This window comes from Mastomys coucha, unplaced genomic scaffold (assembly GCF_008632895.1).
Source record: "Mastomys coucha isolate ucsf_1 unplaced genomic scaffold, UCSF_Mcou_1 pScaffold23, whole genome shotgun sequence".
Lineage (NCBI taxonomy): Eukaryota > Metazoa > Chordata > Mammalia > Rodentia > Muridae > Mastomys > Mastomys coucha.
This window is the reverse complement of record NW_022196906.1, coordinates 1594139-1604548: the sequence shown is the minus strand read 5'-3', so window position 1 is coordinate 1604548 and position 10410 is coordinate 1594139.

Genomic DNA, 10410 nt, shown 5'->3' with positions numbered 1-10410 from the left:
CTTCTGGGCTAATATCCACTTACCAGTAAGTACATACCATATGTGTTCTTTTGTGATTGGGTTACCTCACTCAGGATGATATCCTTTAGATCCATCCATTTGCCTAAGAATTTCATAAGTTTATTGTTTTTAATAGCTGAGTAGTATTCCATTGTGTAAATGTAACACATCTTCTGTATAGATTCCCCTGTTGAAGGACATCTGGGTTCATTCTAACTTCTAGCTCTTATAAATGAGGCTGCTATGAACATAGTGAAGCATGTGTCCTTATTACATGTTGGAGAATCTTCTGGGTTCATGCCCAGAAGTGGTATTGCTGGGTCCTCAGCTATGTCCAATATTCTGAGGAACTGCCAAATTGATTTCCAGAGTGGGTGTACCAGCTTGCAATCCCACCAGCAATGTAATTGTTGCTTCCTGTTTTTTTTTTTTTGTTAGAGTTGGACTTTTGTTCATGTGGCTATCTTCTTTTAGTTTTGTTGAAAGAGTACTTTCTTGCTTTTTCTAGGGTGTAGTTTTCCTCCTTGTGTTAGAGTTTTCCATTTATTATCCTTTGAAGGGCTGGATTTGTGGAAAAATATTGTGTAAATTTGGTTTTGTCATAGAATACCTTGGTTTCTCCAGCTATGGTCATTGAGAGTTTTTCTGGTATAATAGCCTGGGCTGGCATTTGTGTTCTCTTGGATCTCTTTCAAGATCTTCTGGCTTTCATAGTCTCTAGCAAGAAGCCTGGTGTATTTCTGATAGGTCTGCCTTTATATGTTACCTGACCTTTATCCTTACTGTTTTTAATATTCTTTCTTTGTTTTGTGCATTTGCTGTTTGATTATTATGTAACAGGAGAATTTTCTTCTCTGGTTCAAACTATTTGGAGTTCTATAGGCTTCTTGTATGTTCATGGGCATCTCTTTCTTTAGGTTAGGGCAATTTTCTTCTATAATTTTGTTGAAGATGGGAATCCCTTTAAGTTGGGAATCTTCACTCTCTTCTTTACCTATTATCCTTAGGTCTTGTCTTCTCATTGTGTTCTTCATTTCCTGGATGCTGTGAGCTAGGAGATTTTTGAATTTTTCATTTTCTTTGACTGTAGTGTCAATGTTTTCTATAGTATCTTCTGCACCTTAGGTTCCACCTTCTATCTCTTGTATTCTGTTGGTGGTGTTTGCATTGATGGCTCCTGACTTCTTTCCCAGGTTTTGTATCTCCAGACTTGTCTCTCTTTGTGGTCTCTTTATTATTTCTACTTCCATTTTTTAGATCCTGGATGGTTTTGTTCAATTCCATCACCTGTTTGGTTGTGTTGTCCTGCATTTTTTTAAGGGATCTTTGTGTTTCCTTTTTAAAGGCTTCTACCTGTTTACCAGTGTTCTTCTGTATTTTTTTAAGGGAGTTATTTATGTCCTTCTCAAAATCCTCTATCAGCATCATGAGATATGATTTTAAATCTGAGTCTTGCTTTTCTGGTGAGCTGGGGTATCCAGTACTTGCTATTGTTTGGAGTACTGGGTTCTGATGATGCCAAGTAGTTTTGGTTTCTGTTGGTAAGATTCTGGCATTTGCCTTTTGCCATCTGATAATCTCTGGTGTTAGATATTCTTGCTGTCTCTGGCTGGAGCTTGTTCTTCTTGTGAGTCTGAAAGCCTGTGTCAGCACTCCTGAGAGCCTAGCTCTCTCCTGGCAAGACTGGTCTACAGAGGGCTATGGATCAGCCTTCCCTCCTGGGTGCAGATGGATGCAGGAAGGACCCTGTCACAGCTGCTCTGCTGATTCTGTGGCCTGTGCACTCCTGGCTGGTCCTGCCTTAGACACTCAATGATTCTTTTCACCTCAGAGCTTTAACACAACATTCACACTAACATATTCTATTACCAACATAAAAAAAGGAACTCTGAAAGAAAAATTCTAATGCATTTCAGATGCGTAAAAAAGTTTTTCTATTAATTTTATAGATTCAGTACCTTAAACAAAAACATATTTTAAACCAAAGACAAAACCTGATAGTCCTTACCAAGCTTCCCTGATGACCTTCAAGATGCCTGTGTAAGGTGTTGTTCTCCTGTCCTTCAGTTGACAGTTCCTTTACCCCTCTGTCTTAGAGTTTCTACTGTTGTAACAAAACATGATGATCAAATAGCACGTTGGGGAGAACGGGTTTATTTGGCTTACACTTCAATATTGATGTTCAGTATTGAAGACATTCAGAACAGGAACTCAAGCAGGGCTGGAACCTGGATGTAGTAGCTGATGCAGAGCTCTTGAAGGAGTACTGCTTTACTGGCCTGCTCTCCTTGGTTTGCTCAAGCTGCTTTCTTATAGATCTCAGGGCCACCAACCTAGGGATGGCCACCCACCCTGACTGGATCCTTCCTGATGGATCACTGTTTGAGAAAATGCCTTACAGCTGGATCCCATGGGGGCATTTCCTCAACTGAGGTTCCTTCCTCTCTGATGACTCTAGCTTGTATCAAGTTGACACAAAATCAGCCAGTACACCTTTCTAGAAGAATTCATCAGAAATTTAGTAAATTCACAATGGATAGATGATATTCAGACAAAATATGAAAGAAGAATAAAAAAAACTGACAGGGATTATTTGAAACAGTATATCGCCACAGCTTGTTGAATTTTCCATTTTGTCATACAAAGTTCTGTTCTGTCAAAGTTTCTGTCAAAGAAACACTATTGTTAAAAGAAAAGCAGCAACATTAATGGAATAAAGAATTTTACTCAATAACATGTCTGTTGTATAAAATTGGATTTGCAAGAGTTTTTAAGTGGGTGATCCTGGAATTTTAAGACTGGTTAGGCCTCAGAGGACTGCTATGCTAGGCCCAAAAGGAAAACAAATGCCTGTTAATGTGTTTTAAAGTTACATATTTTATTTGAATACAGTACATTTTCTCTGTGCCTCATGCATTTTTTAATCAATTTTATTTAGAATTTTTTAGAATAATTTTATATTTATAGAAATGTTGCACAGTTGGTACAGAGAATTTCTGACAGCTCTACCCAATTTCCCTTACACCACCACTAGCCACAACTAGAAGCTAGCCTTGGTTCAACCAGTTATCCAATTGTTACCATTTTCTCTGTGTTTTTCTCTACTCCAGGGTTTCATGATGTTATGCATTGAGTCATCATCTCTTCCTCATACCCTCTAGTTTCCCAGAAAAACTGTTACTGATGGCTTGCTAGTTCTGAGGGGCACTGGTCGGTGTCATTGCAGAATGATAGTGAGTTGGGGTTAATAAAATGCCATTTCCTGACTAGACTGCAGTTGTGGTTCTTAAGATGGAAGTTTGTTGTAATGGAATTTTATTTTCATCATATGCCAAGTGTGCATTCCAGTAGCCTGGCCTGACTGATTGTTCAATAACACTTGGGTCATCATGAGGAGTGTTTGCAGAATGTCTGGACACATGTGCTCACTCTCTAACTTCCATCCCTTCTCTCAGGTTGTTAAGAGCATTCCAGAGGCTTACAGAATAATAATGGAAGAGGGGCAGAATTCCACCTTCTGATATGGCCATCCTAGATACATGACTTGAAAATTCTGAAAGGAAGGTTAACCTCATCCATCCATATGTATCAATTCTATCATTTACTTATGGACTCAAGTATTTTGTTCATAGCACAATATATTTTATCTTTTTTTTAGTTGCTTATAAATAAGAAAAAATAAAATCTATTATTTTGTTAGAAATGACACTTTATGGGAACATAATGACTAGCCAATAAAAATGAAGCTATTTATTTTCTAATGTTTATTTACAATTAGTAAGAGGAAATAAGCCTTCCTGTTTCCATATGTGCCTTGGAGAGCTGACCCTGTATCACAGATTCTCATACACAAATCTTGTCAGAAGAGAGCTGATTACCCAGGAATGCTGACACACCTGAGAGCACAGGTGAGACCACTACTTCAGCTCAAATTCCTGGCCCCAGAGGGAGTCTCTCAAGGCCATCAGAACAAAAGAACCAAGGAACAATCGGGAACAAGATCCTTCTAATTTCCCTCTGTCCCCCAGAGCAGACCCTGTGCCATAGCTCTCTACACCCAAATTCCACCTGGAGAGAGCTGGTCTATCAGGAGTGCTGACACACAGATTTGCAGGAGAGATAAGCCACAATCAAAGAATGCAAGGCCAGCTAACACCATAGATTACCAGATGGTGAGAGACAAGTGCAAGAACATAAGCACCAGAAAACAAGGGTACTTGGCATCATCAGAACCCAGTTCTCCCACTACAGCAAGTTCTGGGTACCCCAAAATAGCAGAAAAGCAAGACTCTGATGTAAATTGCAGCTCATGATGATGATAGAGGACTTTAAAGAAGGACATAAATAAGTCCCTTAAAAAAGTACAGGAGAACACAGAGAAACAGGTAGAAGCCCATAAAGAGGAAGCAAAAAAAAAATCCCTTAAAGAATTATAGGAAAGCACAACCAAACAGGTGAAGGAATTGATGAAAACCACCCAGGATCTAAAAATGGAAGTAGAAATAAAAAAGAAATTACAAAGGGAAACAACCTTGGAGATAGAAAACCTAGGAAAGAGATCAGGACTCATAGATGCAACCCTCACCAACAGAAAACAGAGACAGAAGAGAGAATCTCAGGTGCAGAAGATACCATGGAAAACATTTACACAACAGTCAAAGAAAATGCAAAATGCAAAAATCTCCTAACCCAAAACATCCAGGAAATGAAGGACACAATGAGAAGACCAAATCTAAGGATAATAGGTATAGAATAGAGTGAAGATTCCCAATTTAAAGGACCAGTAAAAATCTTCAAAAAATTATAGAAGAAAACTTCCCTAAACTGGAGAAAGAGATGCTCATAAACATACAAGAAGCATACAGAACTCCAAACAGACTGGACCAGAAAAGAAATTCCTACTGTCACATAATAATCAAAACATGAAATGCAAAAAACAAAGATAGAATATTAAAAGCATTGAGAGAAAAAGGTCAAGTAACATATAAAGACAGATCTATCAGAATTACAGTAGTCTTCTTGGCAGAGACTGTGAAAACCAGAAGATCCTGGGTAAATGTCATACAGACCCTAAGAGAACACAAATGCCAGCCCAGGCTACTATACCCAGAAAAACTCTCAATAACCATAGCTGGATAAAGCAAGATATTTCAATGCAAAACCAAATTTACACAATATCTTTCCACAAATCCAGCCCTATAAAGGATAATAGATGGGAAACTCCAACACAAGGAGGGAAACTAAACCCTAGACTAATCAAGAAAGAAATCTTTCAACAAACCCACAAGAAGATAGTCACAAAAACAAAATTCTACCTCTAAGAACAAAAATAACAGGAAGCAACAGTGCTACTACTAAATGTCTCTTAAAATAACAGACTCAATTCTCCAATTAAAGGACATAAGTTACTAGCCTGGATATATAAATGGGACCCAGCATTTTGCTGCATACAAGAAATGCACCTCAGTGACAAAGACAGACCCTACCTCAGAGTAAAAGGCAAAAAAAAAAAAAAAAAAAAAAAAAAAAAAAAAAAAAAAAAAAAAAAAAAAAAAAAAAAAATGTTTTCCAAGCAAATGGTCCAAAGAAACAACCCGGAGCAGCCATTTTTATATCAAATAAGATTGACTTTCAGCCAAAAGTTATCCAAAAGGATAAGGAAGGAGACTTCATACTTAATGAAAGAAAAAAATCTATCAAGATGAACTCTCAATTCGGAACATCTGTGTTTCAAATGCAAGTACACCCACATTCATAAAAGAAACTATACTAAAGGTCAAAACACATATTGCACTTTATACAATAATAGTGGGAGACTTCAACACCTCACTCTCAGCAATGGACAGATCATGGAAACAGACACTAAACAGAGACACAGTGACACTAACAGAAGTTATGGACCAAAATGGATTTAGCATATATCTATAGAACATTTTATCCTAAAACAAAGGGATATACCTTCTCAGCAGCTCATGTTACCTTCTCCAAAACTGACAATATAATTGGTCACAACACTGGCCTCAACAGATATAAGAAGATTGAAATAATCCCAGGAATCCTATCAGATCACCAAGGACTAAGGCTTGTCTTTAATAACAATAAAAACAATGGAAAGCCCACATCCACATGGAAGCTGAACAATAGTCTATTCAATGATAACTTGGTCAAGGAAGAAATGAAGAGAGAAACTAAAGACTTTTTAGAGTTTTATGAAAATGAAGGCACAACATACCCAAACTTATGGGACACAATGAAAGCAGTGCTAAGAGGAAAACTCATAAATCTGAGTGCCTCCAAAAAAGAAACTTGAGAGGGCACTTGGTGTTTGAAAGCACACCTGAAAGTTCTACAGCAAAAAGAAGCAAATACACCCAAGAGGAATACACTCAAGAAGAATGGAGCTGAAATCAACCAAGCAGAAACAAAAAGAACTATACAAAAAATCAACCAAACCAGGATCTGGTTCTTTGATAAAATCCACAAGATAGAAAAATCCCTAACCAGACCAAACAGAGGGCACAGAGACAGTATCCAAATTAACAAAATCAGAAATGAAAAGGGAGCCATAGCAACAGAAACCAAGGAAATTAAAAACAATAATCAGATCCTACTATAAAAGCCTATACTCAACAAAACTGTAAAACCTGGATGAAATGGACAATTTTCTAGACAGATACCAAATACCAAAGTTAAGACAAGATCAGATAAATGATCTAAACCATCCCATAACTCATAAAAAAAATAGAAGCAGAAGGAACACTACTCAATTCATTCAATGAAGCTACAGTTACACTGATAGTTAAGCCGTACAAAGATCCAACAAAGAAAGAAAACTTCAGACCAATTTCCCTTATGAATATCGATGCAAAAATACTCAATGAAATTCTTGCAAAGCAAATCCAAGAACACATCAAAACGATCATCCACCATGATCAAGTATGCCTCATCCCAGGGATGCAGGGATCTTCAATATATGGAAATCCATCAATATAATCCACTACATAAACTCAAAGAAAAAAAACCCACTTGACCATTTCATTAGATTCTCAAAAAGCATTTGACAAAATTCAATGTCCCTTCATGATAAAAATCTTGGAAAGATCACGAATTCAAGGCTCATACCTAAACACAGTAAAAGCTTTATACAGCAAACCAGTAGCCAACATCAAACTAAATGGAGAGAAACTTGAAGCAATCCCACTAAAATCAGGGACTAGAAAAGGCTTCCCACTCTCTCCCTATCTATTCAATATAGTACTTGAAGTTCTAGCTAGAACAATCAGACAACAAAAGGAGGTCAAAGGGGTACTAATTATAAAGAATGATGTCAAAAGATCACTATTGGCAGATGATATTATAGTATACTTGAGTGACCCCAATAATTCCACCAGAGAACTCCTAAATCTGACATACAACTTCTGCAAAGTGGCTGGTTACAAAATTAACTCAAATCAGTAGACTTCCTCTACTCAAATGATAAATGAGATCCTTCACAATAGTCACAAGCAATATAAAATATCTTGGTGTGACTCTAACCAAACAAGTAAAAGATTTGTATGACAAGAACTTCAAGTCTCTGAAGAAAGAAATTGAAGATGTCCTCAGAAGATGGAAATATCTCCCATGCTCATGGATTGACAGGATTAATATAGCAAAAATGGGGCCATCTTTCTGGAAAGAATCTACAGACTCAGTGCAATCCCCATCAAAATTTCAACTTCAATCTTCATAGTTAAAAAGAAAAATTCTCAGACTCATTTGGAGTAACAAAAAACTCAGGATAGTAAAAACTATTCTTAACAATAAGATAACATCTAGGGCAATCACCACCCCTGACTTCAAGCTGTACTACAGGGCAATAGTGATAAAAAGCCGCATGGAATTGTTACAGAGACAGGCAGGTAGATCAATGGAATAGAATTGAAGACCCAGAAATGAACCCACACACCTGTGGTCACTTAATATTTGACAAAGGAACTAAAACCATCCAGTGGTAAAAAGTCAGCATTTTCAACAAATGCTGTTGGTTCAACTGGCAGTCAGCATTTAGAAAAATGCAAATTGATCCATTCTTATATCCCTGTACAAAGTTCAAGTCCTGGTGGATCAAGGACCTCTACATGAAACTAGATACACTGAATCTATTAGAAGAATATGTGGGGAAATCCTCAAACACATGGGCACAGGAGAAAATTTTCTAAACAGAATACCAATGGCTTATGCTCTAAGGTCAAGAATTGCCAAGTGGAAACTTAGAAAATTGCAAAGGTTCTTTTAGGACAGAGGACACTGTCAATAGGACAAAAAGGCAACTAACAGATTGGGAAAAAGATCTTTACCAATCTGATAGATATCCAATATATACAAAGAACTCAAGAAATTAGACTCCTGAAAACCAAATAACCCTATCCAAAATGGGGAACTAAGGTAAATAGAGAATTGCCAATTGAGGAAACTTGAATGGCCAAGAAGCACCTAAAGAAATGTTCCACACCCTTAGTCATGAGGGAAATACAAATCAAAATGACTCAGAGATTCCACCTCACACTGGTCAGAATGCCTAAGATAAAAAATTTAGGTGACAGCAGATGCTGGTGAGACTGTAGAGAATGAGGATGGTTTGTGGGATTGCAAGCTGGTTCAGACACTCTGGAAATCCATCTGGCAGTTCCTCAGAAAATTGGACATAGTATTACCTGAGGATCTACTATACAACTCCTGGATATATACCCAGAAGATAGTCCAATATGTAATAAGAACATGTGCTCCACTATGTTCATAGCAGCCATATTTATAATAGACAGAAGTTGGAAAGAACCTAGATGTGCCTCAACAGAAGAATGGATACAGAAAATGTGGTACATTTACACACTGAAGTATTACTCAGCTATTAAAAACACTGACTTCATGAAATCTGCAGGCAAATGGATGAAACTAGAAAATATTATACTCAGTGAGGTAACTCAGTCACAAAATAACATACATGGTATGTACTCACTGATAAGTGGATATTTGGCAAAGAGGGTAGAATATCCACAATACAACTCATGTATCACACGAAGCTCAAGATAAAGGAAGACCAAAGAGTAGATGTTTCAGTCCTACTTATTAGAGAGAACAATATAGTCAATGGAAGTAGAAGGGGGATGGGACTTGGGAGGAAAAGCAGAGGGGGTGGCAAGGTATGGGAGGAGATGAAGGAGATGTACAGAGGGTCAGGAAATTGAACAGAGGTGTGTAGCAATGTGTGACGGGGAGCTGGGGGCAGCAACCAGAAAGTCCCAGATGCCAGGAAAGCAAGAACCTTCCAGGACCCATGGAGATGACATTAGCTGAAATACCCCACAAAGGGGATGAAAAACCTGTCAAAACCATATCCAAATGTTAGGCATGGTCCTCCGATTGAAGGATGGGGACACCCACCCATCCCCAAAATTTTAACCTAGAATTGCTCCCGTTTAAATGAAATACAAGGATAAGGAGTGGAACAGAGACTGAAGGAAAAGCCATCCAGAGACTGCCCCACCTGGGGATCCATTCCACCTGTAGAAACCAAACTCAGGCACTATCGCTGATTCCAAGAAGTGCTTTCTGACAAGAGCCTGATACGGCTGTCTGCTAAGAGACTCTGCTAGGACCTGATCAATACAGATGCGGATGCTCTCAGCCAACTATCAGACTAAGCACAAGGACCCCAATGGAGAAATTAGGGGAAGGACTGAAGGAGCTGAAGAAGCCTTATCTGAGGACAATGGGAGGAGAGGCCCTTGATCCTGTCAAGGATTGATGTCCCAGTGTAGAAGAATGCTAGGGAAGTGAGGCCAGAGTGGGTGGGTGGGTGAAGGAACACCCTCATGGATGCAGGTTAAGGGGGAATGGTATAGGGGGTTTGCAGAGGGGAAACCAGGAAAGGGGATAACATTTGAAATGTAAACAAATAAAATATCTAATTTAAAAAAAAGAGGAGACAAATGAATTCAACATTTTTCCACCGATAAAGAAATGAAATTAGAAAAAAGACTCTTTTAAACATCACTTTCAAGATTTAAGTGGGAAATGTTCATTGTATGTGGTGTCAAGCTTCATAAGGACAATGTTATATATGTATAAATTCCAGTCCCTCAGAGCCCATTCTTGTAATCTCTCCTGGCCTTCTTAGCCCTCTTCATGCCCTGAGATATTTATGCATCTACTTTTATGCCATTTATAAATGACATAATTTATAAATCATTATAAATGATGTTATGTATCTACATAAATTCTAGAATCCACAAATGAAAAAGAAAGGTGTTTGTCACTGGAAGCCTGACTTAGTTTGCTTTTATTTTTATATTTTTTCATGTTTTTATTAGATATTTTCTTTATTTACATTTCAAATGATATCTTCTTTCCCAGTTTCTCCTCCAGAAA